The 16,495-nt window shown below is 36.0% G+C and overlaps 1 protein-coding gene across 5 annotated transcripts in view; it reads left to right on the forward strand.

Moving 5' to 3' along the window:
* Positions 1–16,495, forward strand: part of RIMS2 (regulating synaptic membrane exocytosis 2) — a 583,562-nt gene that overhangs the window by 286,329 nt on the left and 280,738 nt on the right. The window lies entirely within an intron of this gene.

Consider the following 16,495-nt stretch of genomic DNA (forward strand, 5'->3'; position numbering starts at 1 on the left):
ATGTTCTTCAGAAATGTTTTAAATGGCTGCACTGATGTTCTATCATAAGGCTGTACCACAAACTATTCATCTATCTGGGGTCATTGCAGTTGCTTCCAGTGGCTGGTATAAATAATATTATAATGGCTATCTTTATACATAATTTTTTGCCTGTTTTCTGAGTATTTCACAAATACATATTTGTGCTTTGATTCTTTTAAACTTTTAATTCAGATTACCAACCTGCTCTCCAGAAAGATTATAACACTCCATTCTCCTGTCAGATGTGCTTGAGTTTTCAGTCTTGATACACCACATTTTTGCCATTTGAATAGACCACAAAAAATAGTATCTGTCAGGCTTCCCTGGTGGCACAGTGGTTGAGAGTCCGTCTGCTGATGCAGGGGACACATGTTCGTGCCCCGGTCCGGGAAGATCCCACATGCCGCGGAGCGGCTGGGCCCGTGAGCCATGGCCGCTGAGCCTGCGCGTCCGGAGCTTGTGCTCCGCAACGGGAGAGGTCACAACAGCGAGAGGCCTGCGTACCGCAAAAAAAAAAAAAAAAAAAGTATCTGTCATTTTAATTTGAATTTTATTGTGAAGATGAATGTTTTGTATGTTTATTGGTGTTTGATATATTCTTCTATGAATTGTCTTGTTCATTGCTTTTATTTCTTCTGCCCATGGTCCTATTGGGTATTAATTAGTTTTGCTCTTACTGGTTTATAAGATATTTTTGTATGGTTAGAATTTAACCCATTTAACTGTCATCTGTTCCAAATGTATTTCCCATTTTGATGTTTAGCTGCTAATTTTCTTTGGTCATTTGGAAATACTGAATTTAGTATAGCTAAGTCTTTGCATATTTGGTGATTTTTTTTCCCATTCCTTTTAACCCTAGAAACTCTTTATTCATCCCCCAATCAGTTGAATATTTAACTGTATACTTTCTCATGTTTTTATTATTTATTTTTTTTAACTTTAACTTTTTAATCTTTCTGTAATTTATTTTGGTGAATGCCACAATACACCTGATAGATATCTAAGCAGATTAAGAAGCTAAACTAACTCAAAATTAATTTGTAAGTGCATAGCCAGAAGGTAGATTTACAGATAGGAATAAAGGAGAGTTTTTTGTTTCTTGATAAATTGTAACATGTAAAATGTTTAAGATAGTAATTCCTTCTAGCTGCAAAAATATTTCCTTGTTAATTATGGATAAAACACTATGTTAAGCATTTGCCTAAAGAAAAAGGATTGTTTTTAATGGAAAACTTAGTATCCAAGAAACATATCTAATATATATCAAGGGAAAAATCTTTCAGATTTCAGTTTGTGGGATATTTGAGAGGGTGTTTAGCTAGCTGGATGAAAAATTAAAAGCAGAGTTAAATTATAGACTAGTTGTTGAAGTTAGTATGGTAAATAGGAAACGTTAACCTTTAACTTACATTGAAGTCTTTGTTAAATTGAACTAGAATATAGTAGATGATGCCTAGATATTGCTATTTAGAATAGCTTTAAAATTTTAATGATGAAATTGGTTCAATGGATAGAAAAATACAAAGCTTTGTGAAGGACATATTGCTATTAATTGGTAAGAGGCATATCACAGCAAATACCCTAATGGTGTTACAAATGTTTTACAAACCAATTTTATTTGACTTATAAAAGCATTGAAATAGCAGAAAAGTTGGGTCTAAGTCTATTTCAGTATTTTGAGAAGTATACAGTAGATTCATTCATTCTTTATATCATTCAACTAAAATATATTAAAGATCAATAATTATAGTACTAGAGTATGAAACATGAACTATGAAAGCATTTCCTATCACCCTAGAATTGCAGCTTTGTGGAACAGGAGTAAGAACTGTGCTGAAAATTTGACTGCATTTATGCTAGCTGACTCATCCAAGAAAATTGTACGTAGGATGGACTTTTGTTTTTGTTAGCTTGAACTTGGAGCTGTCTGTCTGTTTTCCTTTCTAGGATGTATCCATGAGAAGGGCTTCTTGAGGAATTACTTGGGATATAGGGAGATGTGTTTCAGAGCAAAAGGGCAGCTCAAATTATTGCCATCCTTAACCCCATTCTCCCTGGTACTGCTTATCTGCCTCTTTTTGTAGGGTGTAGGTTGGTAAAGATCTCTTTCAGGAGCAAATAAAGTCAGCCTGACACAATAAGCATGGAATCCTAGAGTGCAAGAATGTTGTTCACTCTTTCAACAGAGGATCTAATGAAATATAAGTGAAGGTTTCATTTCATAGGGATCTAAGATGCTCCTGATACTTTTGTCCAAATCTTGAAATATATAATTACCTTAATTCATGGAATGGATTGTTGAATAAAATAGTAAGATCATGAAAACTGTGAACTTTAATGAATGATCAAGATGATAAGAAAAGTTAGACTGTATGTAAGATGAAGGACATCAAAAAAAAGAAACTAAAAGAGAATAAAAGGATGCTAAAATTCTAGGTTTAGAATAGGTGAGTATGAATGGAATACATTTCAGTCTCTTCAAACCAAATGCATTTTAGATATGATTATATATGTAGAACCTAGAAAAATGGTACAGATGAACCTGTTTGCAGGGCAGAAATAGAGACACAGATATAGAGAACAAACATATGGACACCAAGGGGGGAAAGTGGCGGGGGTGGTGGTGGTGGGATGCATAGGGAGATTGGGATTGACATGTATACACTGATGTGTATAAAATGGATAACTAATAAGAACCTGCTGTATAAAAAATAAATAAAATAAAATTCAAAAATCAAAAAAAAATAGATATGATTATATCTTACACAGTAGTACACATATTCAAAAGTGTGTGTGTGCATGCGTGAATGTGCACACAATGTTCAAAGAGTCAGCAGTTCAATCAAGTTTAAATGTTTTCTTACAGATGATTGTAAAAGCCACTTTATATCAGCATATCCTACTCTATACATGTTGAGAATTTTTTAAAGAAAAATTTTACTTCCCATGGGACCATTGCCCTTTGCTTTGTTATTAAGGATACCTAGGTTTTGATTAACCTAGAACTTGGGCCTCATATACTATTCTTGAGATAGTAGAGGGGGCAAGTCTCCAAATTTTACTGAGGAAACAGGAAATATGTGTTTCTAATTTTAAACTCTGTGTATTTTTTCAAAGAAATAATAAGTGACAATAAATTATATCTTTTTATATATTTGATTCAGCAAATTTAAGGAGCCAGTTCCAGCCACTAAGCTAGGTACTTGGATCCTGTGGTGTAAAAGACATATGCCTATTTTTGTTTTGCTTTAATCTGGGAAAGTTTTAAAATTTCACCTTATTTTTGGAGAATAATTTCTTTGGATATAGAATTCTTGGTTGACAGAGTTTTTCCCCCTCTCTCAGTACTTTTCATATGTCATTGCAGTTTTTTCTGGTGATAAGAGGCTTACCTTCCGATGGGTCGCTGCTGTGTCTGCATAGTCTAATTGCCAGCTAGAGATTTGGACAGAAATTGTGCTCAAATATTCTCAGCTTTTAAGGCTTTCACCCTCTGCTAATCAATCTGTGTATAGTGTTGGGGACACATTCGGAGTTCAGCTAGTTTTCAAGTCACTTGCTTGGATTTTACTTTTTTCCGGAATATCTCAGTATCTACCCTGAACATGGTATAATTTCCATAGTCAGTATGATATGTGTGGAGAGTTTATCAAGTTTTCTTTCTGTGGGTCTCTCATTTCCAGGGCTTCCCTGTCAAATTCTGGCTGGTCTGCTATTCACCGTGTGTGTGACTGCAATCTGAGGCTAGCTAAGCTGCTGGTTCTCTCTTTGTTTCTTATTGGGTTTGCTTCTTCTAGCTGACAGAGCCATGGGTTTTCACCGCACCCCAAGTCAAGTAGCAAAGCTGCTGGTTTTCCCAGCCAGCCTTGTGCTGCTGAAACTATTGATCCTTTATGTATGTATACCAGAAGGGGGCTGTGGGAGTAGCTCCAGGTAAGAAGGTAACAGACTTCTGTTGTTATTTTCTGAAACTCTAGCATTTTTCTCAATTTTTTAATGTAGCTTTGTTTGATTTCCACAGCCATGCAATTGTTTTTGACAATTTCATCCAAGCTTCTACTTGGTTTTTTGTACCGAGAACTAGTTGACACTACAAGCCACTGAGCCAAAAGTTCTTCCTTTATCATGATTTTGTGAGTCTGGAACTCAGGCAGGGTTCAGTTGTGTAATTTTCTTCTTCATAGAGTGTTATGTGGAATATAGTCAAAAATACTGTAATAATTTTGTATGGTGACAGATGGTAATGAGACTTACTGTGTTGATCATTTTGTAATATATAAAAATATTGAATCACTATGTTGTACACCTGAAACTAATACAATATTGCAAGTCAATTATACTTCAATAAAATATAAAATGAAATAAAACAGGGATGTAATGTGTTAAATAAAAAATAAGGATGCAGGATGATGCATCCTTATTTTTTATTTAATCTTTACCAGTTGGGGAGGGCATTTTCAGAGGTTTCCAGTTGTCCCATTACGATAGTTTTTGTTTGTTTGTTTGTTTTTTAGGCCGCACCATGCGGCATGTGGGATCTTAGTTCCCCGACCAGGGATCGAACCCGTGCTCCCTGCAGTGGAAGTGTGGAGTCCTAACCACTGGACCGCCAGGGAAGTCCCCATTATGATAGTCCTTAATCCCCCAGGCCAAGGAATATTAGTTCTTCCAAATGCCAAACCTGTCTGTTTGGGGACTGCTGTAATTACCACTGTTAGAACTTGATAAATTAGTAACAACACCTGTGAGGGAATAGGGCGGAAAGACTTTGAAGAGGAAGTTAAATTGTGAACAGATACCTCAACCAATTCCACAGGAGTTTGAAGCTGGTGTAGATCTTCAGAGATGACCTAACTGAGGCAGGGGCCAGGAGGGCTCCATATGGCTGCCCCCTGGTGAGGGAGCATAACTTCTTGGGTAAAGGACTCAGCTATGAGCACTGAGCGTGCAACACTTGGGGGCAGCTTGAGGAATTAGTGCAGTTCTGAGGGGTTCATACGGGTGCTATACAACAACATCCACTAAGATTTTGTTCTGAGTATTGTCCCCTTGTGTTTACAAGAGGGATATAACAATTTTAAGCATCCTGTACTCAAATACCCTTTTGAAACTGAGAGAAACTTTTCTAGAAGCCTCCTCTGTATACTTCTTCATGTGTTTTTTGGGCCATAATTGTTACTCATGCCAGTTCCTAACTAATCGCTGGCAATGGAGTTAGAATTATTAAGATTGGCTTAGAGTTCACAGTTCTAAGGGGATAGGAAGTAATTGTTGGGTAGAGAACCAATTATGCCTGCCAAAAGTATTCATTGTAAGGGTTATAATAGTGCAAAACAATTCATTACTTGAGAAAACTTTTGACAGGCTACTTAAGTGATTACTGTATCCAATAGATGCAAAACATTTTTTTAAAATGTTGATATCAAAATATAGCAAGCAGTCTCCTAGTTGATTTATCTTTATTTTCTGTCATATGCAATGCTACTCTGCACAAAAGAGGGATTCCATAATAGTGTAAAATGGCCACTAGCACAAAATAAAAATTTCAAAAGGAAACTTTTCGTCTCCAAAATGTCAGTAACAATAATGAATTAAGATCTGATTCACATATTCGTTTTCAAATATTATATAAAATAATAAATGCTTTTTAAGGTATGCTGTATGAAATTTTTCCCTTTTCTGCTTATTTGTTAAAAACTGAATGAATGCATTTGTGGTGTTGATATTACCAAACTGCTATATTGGAATACATTTATTTGTAGTGAAAATGTGTACCATCTTTAAATAAGACAACTTTGATTTTGAATTACAGGCCAGGCAGGTATATTCAAATGTAGGTATCAGTAGCATATTCTGACCACTGGTTAACTTCTATTGACTGAGAAGTTTGACATTCACTTTGACAGATTTATTGGAATGAAGTAATAAACAAAGATAAACTAAATGCTGGCTAAATAGTCTTCATCTAATTTATTTTGAGACAACTGCAGTTGTTTCTGTGATCCAATTATACTTAGCTATATTTGGAAAAATTACTTGTCATTGCACTTTGCTTCTTTTATTACCCTTTTGCTGAGCTGGTTCATATGCCCCCACCATGTGCTGTGTCTCCCTCTCTGTTCTTCCTCCTTTTCTCTATATCTCTCTGCTTCCCACTGAGGCTTTCCTGTTCCCCATCTCTTTCTCTTTTGCTCCTCTGTTATCTACCCCCCACTAAATGCACTTGACACTTTTGTGTGGTGCCTTCAGTCAAGATTTGCTATATTTCAGGTAGTCTCGTAAATTGTGTATCCTTTTCTTTTAATCCAACCCACCTTTATAATATATATCTATTTTGTTCAAATCACACATCGAGGAACAGATTCTATTAATTAAATACTTCTAACGCTAGAAAATTAGAAGGGCTAGTGTACGTAATTTTTGTTTAATAGTAGGCTACCTGGAGAACTCACAGAAAAGGAAAATATGTTGTACAACCAAAGGCCCATTCCCCTTCACCCCCTCCTCTGCAGATTCCCTTTTGGTAGACTTTATATGAAATTAAGATTGTATTTAAGTGTGAATTTCCCCATGACGCAAGACTTTTAATATCAGCTTGACTACTGCACACAATTTTAATTATATTAAGTAACTAGTATTAGAAGTACATAATGCCACCATTCTATGTTTGAATTTACATGTTATTTATTAATAATAGCCTTGACTGCTTTAGGTGTTGGAAAGCTTTTAAATTTGTTCAGAAAAAGAGTATAACATAGCTATTTAGTTTTATGAATTATAACTGATAGAGCCTATTAAAACTCATTATCTTATTATGGAAATATATTGATTTAGGAAAGCATGCTTATCATTTGCTAATATTTTTTCCTGTTTTTCTATTTTGCAGTGGTTTCCAGTCGTTAAAAATTGTATAAACATGATTTTAAAAATATTTGTAAGAGTGAAGACCCAAATCAAATGATTGATATTCAAATTATAAATGCTAAGTAAAGATTAGCAGAAGAGAAATGAAAATTAGAATTAATTAATAATGCAAAAGTCATTAAAGAGAAATAACTGTTAGGTTTCAGATATGATGAGTTTGATAAGAATCTAGCTTAACTCATGAAACATATGGTGATGTGAAAGAAAGCATATTTCTGCTTAAACTTCCATAAAATGCAGATTATAATACCGATATTTTCTCAAACCTCACTCTCAAATTCTGTTTAATACAGTTTAATTCAGTAGGAAAAAATGTATTTCATGCCTGTTGTGTGCCTTATGCTGTGCTAAGTGTTATGTGTAAGATGAGTACAGCATGATCTCTGCTCGAGAGAGAAGCATGTAAGCAAACGAGGAATACAATATGTTAGATATGAAATAATTTAATACGAGACATCGATGTAATTTAGAGAAGGTATCGATAATTCTACCTTGACTTATCAGGAAGGACTTTACAGAGGAGTTGCTATGTGCATTGAGTTTTTAAGGTTGAATAGAATTTTCCAGGAGAACAAAGCAGGTATCGGATGGGGATAGGTGGTCATTCTACACATTGGAGTATAACAATTATGTCAGTAAGAACAGTTTTTATGGAGAACTGACTGCCAGACACTGCTTGACATTGGAGGGGGGCAAAGATGAAGAAAGACATTTCCTTTCCTTAAGAAATTAATAAGCCTTTGAGGAGCTAATGTGGTTGATAGGTTTATTAATTATCCTTTTTTAGAGAGAAGCAATATGGTATATTAGAGCGAAGGGTTGAAAATACACACACCAGATTCTTTTCAAGGCTTTGCCAGTGATCCTATTGTAATCTTAGGAAGGTTATTTAACTTTCTGGTCTTTAATTTCCTCTCAAAAATAAAGAAAATAGACTCAATGTGTTAAAAACTATGCCAAATGGGGCACCAGATTTCTTTTTCTTTGTTTTGAATTTTATTTTATTTATTTTTTTATACAGCAGTTTCTTATTAGTTATCTTTTATACATATTAGTGTATACATGTCAATCCCAATCTCCCAATTCATCCCACCACCCACCCCCAGCTTTCCCCCCTTGGTGTCCATACATTTGTTCTCTACATCTGTGTCTCTATTTCTGCCCTGCAAACTGGTTCATCTGTACCACTTTTCTAGGTTCCACATATATGCGTTAATATACAATATTTGTTTTTCTCTTTCTGACTTACTTCACTCTGTATGACAGTCTCTAGATCGATCCACCTCACTACAAATAACTCAATTTCGTTCCTTTTTATGGCTGAGTAATATTCCATTGCATATATTTACCACATCTTCTTTATCCATTCATCTGTCTATGGGCATTTAGGTTGCTTCCATCACCTGGCTATTGTAAATAGTGCTGCAATGAACATTGGGGTGCATGTGTCTTTTTGAATTATGGTTTTCTCTGGGTGTATGCCCAGTAGTGGGATTGCTGGGTCATATGGTAATTCCATTTTTAGTTTTTTAAGAAATCTCTGTACTGTTCTCCATAGTGGCTGTATCAATTTACATTCCCACCAACAGTGCAAGAGGGTTCCCTTTTCTTCACACCCTCTCTAGCATTAGTTGTTTGTAGATTTTCTGATGATGCCCATTCTAACTGGTGTGAGGTGATACCTCATTGTAGTTTTGATTTGCATTTCTCTGATAATTAGTCATGTTGAGCACCTTTTCATGTGCTTCTTGGCCACCTGTATGTCTTCTTTGGAGAAATGTCTATTTAGGTCTTCTGCCCATTTTCAGATTGGGTTGTTTGTTTATTTAATATTGAGCTGCATGAGCTGTTTATGTATTTTGGAGATTAATCCTTTGTCCGTTGATTCATTTGCAAATATTTTCTCCCTTTCTGAGGGTTGTCTTTTTGTCTTGTTTGTAGTTTCCTTTGCTGTGCAAAGCTTTGAAGTTTCATTAGGTCCCATTTGTTTATTTTTGTTTTTACTTCTATTCCTCTAGGAGGTGGATCAAAAAAAAATCTTACTGTGATTTATGTCAAAGAGTGTTCTTCCTATGTTTTTCTCTAAGAATTTTATTGTGTCTGGTCTTACATTTAGGTCTTTAATCCATTTTGAGTTTATTTTTGTGTATGGTGTTAGGGAGTGTTCTAATTTCATTCTTTTACATGTACCTGTCCAGTTTTCTCAGCACCACTTATTGCAGAGACTGTCTTTTCTCCATTGTATATCCTTGCCTCCTTTGTCATAGATTAGTTTTGACCATAGGTGCGTGGGTTTATCTCTGGACTTTCTATCCTGTTCCATTGTTCTATATTTCTGTTTTTGTGCCAGAGCCATATTGTCTTGATTACCGTAGCTTTGTAGTATAGTCTGAAGTCAGGGAGTCTGATTCCTCCAGCTCTGTTTTTTTCCCTCAAGACTGATTTGGCTATTCAGGGTCTTCTGTGTCTCCGTACAAATTTTAAGATTTTCTCTTCTAGTTCTGTAAAAAATGCCACTGGTAATTTGATAGAGATTGCATTGAATCTGTAGATTGCTTTGGGTATTATAGACATTTTCACAATATTGATTCTTCCAATCCAACAACATGGTATATCTCTCCATCTGTTTGTATCATCTTTAATTTCTTTCATCCGTGTCTTACAGTTTTCTGAGTACAGGTCTTTTACCTTCTTAGGTAGGTTTATTCCTAGGTATTTTATTCTTTTTATTGCAATGGTGAATGGGATTGTTTCCTTAATTTCTCTTTCTGATCTTTCATTGTTAGTGTATAGGAATGCAAGAGATTTCTGTGCATTAATTTTGTATCCTGCAACTATACCAAATTCATTGATTAGCTCTAGTAGTTTTCTGGTGGCATCTTTAGGATTCTCTATGTATAGTATCATGTCATCTGCAAACAGTGACAGTTTAACTTCTTCTTTTCCAATTTATATTCCTTTTATTTCTTTTTCTTCTCTGATTGCCACGGCTAGGACTTCCAAAACTGTGTTGAATAATAGTGGTGAGAGTGGACATCCTTGTCCTTTTCCTGATCTTAGAGGAAATGCTTTCAGTTTTTCACCATTGAGAATGATGTTTGCTGTGGGTTGGTCATATATGGCCTTTATTATGTTGAGGTAGGTTCCCTCTGTGCCCGCTTTCTGGAGAGGTTTTATCATAAATGGGGGTTGAATTTTGTCAGAAGCTTTTTCTGCATCTATTGAGATGATCATATGGTTTTTCTTCTTCAATTTGTTAATATGTTGTATCACATTGATTGATTTACATATATTGAAGAATCTTTGCATCCCTAGGATAAGTCCCACTTGATCATGGTGTGTGATCCTTTTAATGTGTTATTGGATTCTGTTTGCTAGTATTTTGTTGGGGATTTTTGCATCTATATTAATCAGTGATATTGGTCTGTAATTTACAATGGACACCGCAGAAATACAAAGCATCATGAGAGACTACTACAAACAACTCTATGCCAATAAAATGGGCAACCAGGAAGAAATGGACAAATTCTTAGAAAGGTATAACCTTCCAACACTGAACCAGGAAGAAATAGAAAATATGAATAAACCAATCACAAGTAATGAAATTGAAATTGTGATTAAAAATCTTCCAACAAACAAAAGTCCAGGACCAGATGGCTTCACAGGTGAATTCTATCAAACATTTAGAGAAGAGCTAACACCCATCCTTCTCAAACTCTTCCAAACACTTGCAGAGGAAGGAACACTCCCAAACTCATTCTATGAGGCCACCATCACCCTGATACCAAAACCAGAGCACCAGATTTCTGTGGTAATGTTTCAGGAACTGCTGAAGAAGGTCAGAGCGCATGGGTGACTATCAGGGATCTTCCACTTTGTTTCAACCAAATTTTGCTCTTAATCATTTTATATTAGGGAGTTCTGTTAGGAAAGAGACTCCACTGCCTAAAGAAGTGTGAAAATGATGAACTGATATTTTAGTTCATCAACAAATTTATTCAATTAATTTTTGTGTTCCAGGCACTTCTGTGTGTGCCAGAGGCTACAACAGTTAAACAAACAAACAAAAAATAGGCAAATTTCCTGAGGTCAAAGAAGTAGTAAGACGCCAGATCATGTAGGGCTTTGTAAGTCATTGCAAGAACTTTGGCTTTCATTCTACGTGAGATGAGAAACCAGATGACTTCCGATTTACCTTTTGAGGAGTACTCTTGATGCTGTGTTGAAAACAGATTTGAGAGGGGCAAAGATGAATTCAGGGAGACCAGTTAGGTGGCTAATCCAATACCTAATGAGAGATGATGGTTGTTTGTACCAACTTGGTAGTAGTGGAAGTGAAGGGAGGTAGTCAGATTTTGGATATATTTTGGAAGTACAGGCAGCAGAATTTTCTGATGGTTTAGAGATGGTTGTGACAGTAAGAGAGGAGTCAGTTAAGTATTACTGCAAAGATTTTTGCCTAAGCAAATTGAAGCAAAGAGTCGCCATTAATTAACATAAGGAAATTGTGGCAGACACAGATTTTTGGGAGAGTGCAGGGAGGATCAGCCGTTCAGTTTCGTACATATTGTTCAATTTTCCTATTAGATATCTAGTGGAGGTGGTGAGTAACCTAGCAGATATACTAATCTGGAGCTCACTGGCATGATTAGGTTTGGATACATACATTTGGAAGTCATCAATATATGTATGATATTTAAAGCCAGGCAGCTGGAAGAGACTACTAGGGGAGTATGTTTCTAGGAAAAAGAAGAGATTGCAGGATTAACCTGGGGAATACTCCCACATTTAGAAGAGGATGAGAAAAAGCCAGCCAAAGAAATTGAGACTAACTGGCCAGGGAAGTAGGGGGAAAACCAGAAGGAAAGTGATATCCCAGAATCCAACTAAAGAAAGGATTTCAAGGGGAGATCAGCTCGGTGCTTTGTGACCACCTAGAGGGGTGGGATAGGGAGGGTGGGAGGGAGACACAAGAGGGAGGGGATATGGGGATATATGTATACATATAGCTGATTCACTTTGTTATACAGCAGGAACTAATACACCATTGTAAAGCACTTATACTCCAATAAAGATGTTAAAAAAAGAAGCATTGATTGTGTCAGTTGTTGCTTAGGAGTCAAATTCGATGAGGATTGATTGATCATTAACCACTAGATTTAGCAATGCAGGAACAGATTGCTGGTGTTGGTGACCTTGGCAGGAGCATTTTTAGTGTAGTGGTGGAGTTGGAAGTCTGAAGTGGGCTCAAGAAATAAAGGAAAGGAAGGAATCGGAAATAGTACAGACAGCTCTTTTGGGGAGTTTTGCTGTAGAGAGGAACAACAACAAAAAAGGAATTGGTGGCTAGAGAGAGGGATTTTTAAAAGATAGGAGATAAGACAGCTTGTCTGTGTTCTCATAGCAGTGATAGCAAGGGGAAATTTGTTGATGCTGGAGAGAGAGAGGACAATTGTTTGAACCTTATCCTTAAGTAATGAAAGATGATAGGATTTAGTGCATTAGTAGGTGGGATGACTTGCTAAAGGAACAGGAGCAGTGTGTTTATAATAATAGGAAGGAAGGCAGAAAATATGAAAAGAGATGCATGTTGTTTGATAAATATGGTTGGTTCTAAACCATATTTAGCGTGGAATGTCTCATCTAATTTTTTTCTGGAAATGGAAAAGGTAGCAGGACCATTATCTGAGAATCAGGGTCAGGGGAGGAGGTTAAAGTTCTATGAATAGAAAAAATATGAAATTCTTTTCTAGGAGAATGGAGATGATAATGAATTAAGGAAATGTAGTACAATTACCTGGAAGCAATAAGAACTGACCTGGAATTAGTGGTTATAAATTTTCATGGCGACTAGTTGGTGTGGTTTTGTGTTTTTCTCTAGATATGTGTACTTCTTACACATGGATTCACAGCTCCCAAGGTATGTGTCCCGAGAGAGACTGAGGAAGAAACCATGCTGTCCTTTTAAACCTAGCCTCAGAAGACAGAAGTGTTATTTCTACTACATTCTGTTGGTCCTAGATCCTCCTGGGTTCAAGGGGAGGGAATATAAACATTGTCCTCTCAGTAGAGGGATGTCATTGTCACATTTTAAGAAGAACATGTGGAATGGGGTATGTAATGGTGTAGCCGCCTTTGGAAAATACAATCCACTCAAGTGTTTATCCCAATTCCTGGCACAGAGTAAGTACTCAATAAGTGTCATTATTATTATTAAATAAAACCTGAAATGAGGCCTCAATTCTGGATAAGTACCTTAGGGTGGCAGTGATACCATAGCAGGTTATCATGTATCGTTATTCAATCAGTCTTTTATTCACTAATCATACTGTATTAGAAGGGAAAGGATCTTTGCAAAATGGTTCGCTTTGTAAAATGATTGGCTTCAGGTCATAATCCAGTTCACGGCCTGGATTTTGATTCTTGTCTTCTGATTCATAATTCTCTTTGAGTAGCTCCCAGGATTAAGTATAGTATTTCATCAAAACTACACATTTTCCCCACAGTTTTTTTTTTTTTTTTCGGTATGCGGGCCTCTCACTCTTGTAGCCTCTCCCCTTGCGGAGCACAGGCTCCGGACGCACAGGCTCAGCGGCCATGGCTCACGGGCCCAGCCGCTCCACGGCATGTGGGATCTTCCCGGACCGGGGCATGAACCCGTGTCCCCTGCATCGGCAGGCCGGACTCTCAACCACTGCGCCACCAGGGAAGCCCTTCCCCACAGTTTTATCATCTCCGAAATTAGAACAGAATTGCAGCATTTTATTTTTTTCCCTTGGTAATACATAAAGCAATCAATGTTGTCTTACATCTGATGAAATTAGTTATGTGAATTGATAATAAAGATCAACAATTCCCAAACATTTTTTACAATATGAAACATAATTCATACTCAGGCCTTAATGCTTTCCTACTGATGGGCAATTTCTAATTTCCTTTGGTAGTTTTACTCCTTTCCTTTCCCTCTCACTTAAGACATTAACTGAGATTTACATTAATATAGATGCAAAGTTGAAATTATTCTAATTTAAAATTTACTCTATTTTAAAAATTGGTTTGTAAACTATTACTTTATCAGTAGTAGCATTACTTGTGACACACTTTACAACTGTGTTACAACATAGTGGTTGAGAACTACTGATCCAGATCATGAAACAATATCCAATTACAGATCTAGGAAAAGGTTACTTGTTAATAATCTACTACCTGCCATTTCCCAAATATATTATATATATTCATATTGGCAGCAGTAGTTTGATATATTCTCTTTTCTCTGCCAGGATTGTCCAGTTGTTTTCCTCTAAGAAAGTAAAATCCTCCAATAAGTAAAATCTTACTGCATCTCTCAAGGTACAGTTTAAATATCACCTCTATAGTGAAGCATTTCTTAAGTTTTAAAAAATCTCTCCCCTTTCTGAATAATCAACATTTTTCATGAAATGCCATAGTTTTCTCATACTAAGAAGCAAATTTTTTTCACATTATAACATTTTGAAAATATAAATTCTTTTTGCCATCAAATGCTTGGCATCGTTTAATGGTAGCATTTTTTCCTTTCTAGTGATATATAAAATAATTGTGCATATTTTAATTGATAGCAACTTAGCTGTAATGAAATAGGATAGCATTGGATATATATTAAGATATGTTACACTAAGCTGTGCTGTCGTATATTTTACCTGTCTGTCTACCTTTCTTGAATGTAAGTTTCTTGAGGTCCTATTTGCACCCACAGATCCTAAAACAGTTTCACACTGTGTAATCATTAAAATGAATTCTGATGTGTGTAATCTATACAATCATTTAATCAGTCACTTGTTATTAAAAAAGAATACATTGGTAATACCAAAGGAGCAAGATGTTTAAAAAATAAGCTAATTATGGAGAATAATTTACCTTCCTATTTCAAATATTGCATTTTAGCCAGCCTTGGTTTTGTTTTGGAACTTGAGAGTTGGTTGAAGCGTATCTGGCCCTTTAGATCTACTGACTTTTGTGGTTTGGTCCGTATCTTTAAAATCTGCTGCTTTCAGAGCTGGCAATGCATTAGGAGCACATTACCAGAAACTTAGTGGCTTAAAACAACACATGTTTACCACCTTACAGTTTCTGTTGTTCAGGAGTCTCAGGATGGCTTCACTGAGTATTCTGCTTAGGATCTCAAGCTACAATTAGGTTGTTGCCTGGGCTGTGTTTCTGGAGGCTTGATGGGGGAAGAATCTAATTTCAGGTTCAATCAGATTGTTGGCAGAATTCATATCTTTGTGATTGGATGCAACTTGAAGTTCCTAGATGGTGCTCATCGTTCCTAAAGACTGCCTGCTGTTCCTTGCCACGTGGGCTGCTTACTTCATCAAGCAGGCATAGGAGGCTTAGAGCAAGTTGACTAGCTAGGGTGGATATTTTAACAGTATCATGAGAGTGACATTCCATCACTATGCCATTCCACCACCTTGATTAGGAGCAAGTCGCAGATCCTTTACAAAGGCATGAACACTATGAGGTGGGGGTTATGGGCACGATTTTAGACTCAGTTCTCCACACTCACCCCAATAGTTGTCTCTGAAGCAACTCTATGGAACATAGTTTGAAAACCATTGCCTTTGATAATATTCCCAATGTATAACTTTTTTTTTTTAACTTGGGCTATTAGTCTCCCTTAGTACTGAATATTTTCCTTGAAGGACTTAAGTCTTATGATCAGTTTTAATGGCTTTCTTAGGAAAAATGACCCTCCAGGAAGGTTTCAGCATTATGTATCAAAATATAGTTCCTGGAACACTTGTCCTATGGGAAAGGTTAGTGTTCCAAATAAGTTTGTGGAAACTGTAGGTTACATAATTCTTGTAAAGAAGCATATTTTCATTACTATAGGAAAAATTCTGCACTCAAGAAATCTATTTAATTACATTTAATCCAGAGTTTTCTAAGCTTATTTGACTAGAGGACCTTTATATCACTCAAACCTATTAACATTTTGCAGAAGCAGTGTTTCCTGTTGGAAAATGCCAACACAAATAGCCTGACAAGCTGAGGAAGAAAGTAAAATACCAAGAAGAAAAATGAGAGGAAAAATAAAAGGGCCATAGATAAATTTTCCCTATCTATTTAGAATGAAATTATGATTATTTTACTTTAATAATGATGAAGATGGTCATGATACCATCAACATTGGCATGACTATAATTTGCCAAACACTTTCATGACCATTATCTTACTTAAGCCTCTCAACAATCTGTGATATCACGATTAATCTCTTTTTATACAAATGAGTAAATGAGGCCTAATGTATTACATGATTTGCCCAAGTCATAAAATTAGTAAGCAGTGGAGCCAATACTTTAACATAGGTTTTGTGGCTTCAGCTATAAAATTCTTTCTGTTGCAACATGTGACTTTATAAACATGATTAAGTTAAAAATAAAGATGTTGAAGAATACCTTTGTATAGTATGTGATTTAATTGAAAAAATTTATTAACCTAAACAAATGAAAAACTGTGACATAAAACAGTTTATAAACTCTTGCATTCATTTAATGACTGTAGGGAA

This window comes from Lipotes vexillifer, unplaced genomic scaffold, assembly GCF_000442215.2.
Source record: "Lipotes vexillifer unplaced genomic scaffold, Lipotes_vexillifer_v1.1 scaffold1586, whole genome shotgun sequence".
NCBI classification, from domain to species: domain Eukaryota; kingdom Metazoa; phylum Chordata; class Mammalia; order Artiodactyla; family Lipotidae; genus Lipotes; species Lipotes vexillifer.